The following is a 3,242-nucleotide window of genomic DNA, read 5'->3' on the forward strand; positions in this document are numbered from 1 at the left end:
CTATCTATCTATTATCTATCTATCTATCTATCTATCTATCTATCTATCTATCTATTATCTATCTATCTATCTATCTATCTATCTATCTATCTATCATCTATCAATTATCTATCTATCTATCATCTATCTATCTATCAATTATCTATCTATCATCTATCTATCTATCTATCTATCTATCTATCTATCTATCTATCTATCTACCTATCTCAAAGTAATGAAGAGAAGGAGCCACATTCTGTAGTGATGCTCACCTGTCGTTCAACACTGGGAAGGATGATCCGGGAAGACCATGGGTTTGCGGTCAGCGCAGCCTGCCCATGCAGGTTCTGTATTAAAACAAAAAGCAAGCCAGATGATGGGGGTTAACTCCCAGGTCTGTTAGCTTGTGGTCTTTCATAACTACCACAGATAAGACGATTCCATCTTTCTTTGCCTCTGTGTTTCCATCTGCTAAATGATACTTGAACAACTGAATACTAGAAGTTGCATGTCAGGGTTGTAAACTGGATAAGGAATGTGAACTGCGCTTGGCACCCAGCCCCTCCCCCTCCCCGTGTCTTTAGCGCGTTCAGTTATGTGTTTGGGTAACCCTGGGAGCCTACAGAGCAGATATTCTAGGATAGTTCCACTGGTCTCCAGGCAGGGGGTCTGTGAGGCCCAGGAGTGGATGGGCCCCAGGGACAAGGAAGGAGGCCACAACTTGTTGCATGGTAACTGCTTTCTGTCTGGGAAGGTGTAGGCTGATGTTTACCTGTAACTAGGTGGTGGTGGAGGTGGTGGGCCATCAGTAAAGAAATTAATAAAGATCAAGGGCAAGGAGTGGTTCATAGAGCCGGAACTAAGCCAGTTAGCTGTAAAGGCAGTGCTCCAAGTCCTGCCTCCCTCACTGTGGTGGCCAGGGGGTGTCTCCGTGTGGCCATAGAAACCATGCCGGCTTTTTCTGCAACAGTGTTCTGGGGAAGGGTTATTTAGCTCTGGCTTCTGAGGCTCCCTCCGTCACACTAACCTTTCTCCTTTGACGAGGTCAGAGAGCACCAGGCCCTCTGAGTCCCTGTGAGATGGGATGCCATTCAAGCAAAGGCTCTGAAGTCATAGAGGAGTCCCAGAAACCTGGAGATCACCCTGAGGGAGGAGAGCCGAAGGTGGAGCCTGGCGCTGAGGCAGTGGATGGCAAGGACACCTCGGTGAAGGAAAGAGCGGCTGAGCTGAAGAGCTGACCCTTCTCACCTCATCCCTGGAACAGCCTTCAGCCTGTGAGGTCTCATTCTGAGGAACTGTCCTTGGAGGGCGGAGAGACCCCTGCTTGGGACGTGACCTTCCTCAGGGCTTGCTCTCTGGCCTTGGGTGGATGAGGGTGAGGCTTTGATGTGATTCTGTTTCTCCAGCGTCCAGCAAAGAGGACAAAAGATCGCTTTGTTCTTCTTGGGCCTTTCCCACAGCTGCTGGAAAGAGAGAAACATGTAGACTGACTTTCCTGATCCAGACTATATGCTTCTGACTGTGACTGTCTCTCACGGGGTCTGCCTCCCTTTCCCAGAATTCTGAAGGCTCTGTACCTACGACAACGAACTATGGAACTATGGATCTTGGTTTGGTCTTAATCTCTTTCCCCTCTTTTTCAACAGCTGACTGAACAGCCAGCATGCCTGACAGGAAGCTTTTGCATTTGGCTCTCTCTATGTTGTTTGCATGAATAATTTAATATTTAACTTGCAGTATCATTAATGAATTATGGGAATAATCAGGATTGGACAGGATTCCGTGAATGGACGGCGATAGGGGCTTGGGCTCACAACAAGCAGAGTGTTGAGCCCTGGCGGGGGGGAGGAGAGATTCACATTTCCGGTTATTAAATCTCCTGGAAGGGTCCCCTTGTTAGCTTGTCTTCTGCTATCAAAAGTCTGTCAATTTGAGCCCTCTAGCATCTGAGCTGTCTGCATCTAGCCTTCAGAAATATTTTGCTGTTTACTAACAATGAGTCTGCCAGCCTTTCTTTTTTTCCCCCCTGAATGCGTTTTGTTTTTAATGCAACCCCAAAGCATTTTCCGTTTGAAATCAAACAGACATGTTTGCAAATAAACGATGACACATCACAGTCGAGAGGCCAGACTGGGGCTGTGTGATTGCAGGATTGTCAGGGAGGGTGGGTGCCATTCCGCGGAGCAGGCATGAGGCTCCCCTTTGTGCCAGGCCTCACACTGAGTTTCTACAGGGGACTAACCAGCATTCACCAGCATCGCCACCCCTATTTTATAGGTGAGAAAATTTAGGAGCTTGCCTGAGTACGGCTTAGGAGGGGGTGTGTGTGTGTGTGTGTGTGTGTGTGTGTGTGTGTGTGTGCGCACGCGCACGCATTCGTGCATATGTATTCTGGAACTCGCCCTCTTTCTGAGTGTTGGAATTACAGACATGTGCCACCATGCCCATCTACAGAGTCCAGACCTGAACCCCAACTGTGTGACTTCAACTTACACAGAACCCTAATTAAAGACTACATAACTATGATCTTTCTTGGGAATGAACTAAAGAAACGGAAATCTAACATCTAAATACCATTTTTCCATTTTTATGAATGCGTGTGTTGCACGGATGCATGTTTTTGCGGCTGGCACGTGTTTGGGTGAGCACAGCGCGCTCAAGTGCAAGTGGTAGGCCAAGTGTGATGTCAGGCTTCATCCTTGATCACTCTTCTACCCTATTCACTGAGGTAGGGTCTCTCAATCAAACCCAGAGCTTGCTCTGGGATTCCCCTGTTTGCACCTTCCAAGGCTAGAACTACAGGTAGGCTGTCTGGTCCACCTCGGCAAACACGGATTCTAGGGATCTGAACTTCCATCTTATGTTTATGTGCCACTCCCTCATTCTAAATTTTTACTGGGACCATTCAGACCCACTGGCCTGGGGAGAAGAGGGCTGCTAACCTCTTCCACTGGAGGGCCTGTTATTTTCACTCTGGTGGGACAGGGGGCGAGGTAAGAGGGAAAAGGAGGGGAGATCTAGGTAGAGGCAGGAGAGACCCGGAGGGAGGGAGGGAGAGGACAAAAACTCCAAAACACTACTGGAAAACTACCCTTGGCCACAAAACCCTGAGAAAATGAGAGATTTTTTTTTTGCTTTGCTCTAAGTATACATTGTGTGTACATATATACACACCTGCATATATAGTGCATATAATATATATGTATATATTATATAAAATATATAATGATATAAATGTGTATATGTATAGATATATATTATAA

Source organism: Microtus ochrogaster, unplaced genomic scaffold (genome assembly GCF_000317375.1).
Source record: "Microtus ochrogaster isolate Prairie Vole_2 unplaced genomic scaffold, MicOch1.0 UNK54, whole genome shotgun sequence".
NCBI lineage: Eukaryota > Metazoa > Chordata > Mammalia > Rodentia > Cricetidae > Microtus > Microtus ochrogaster.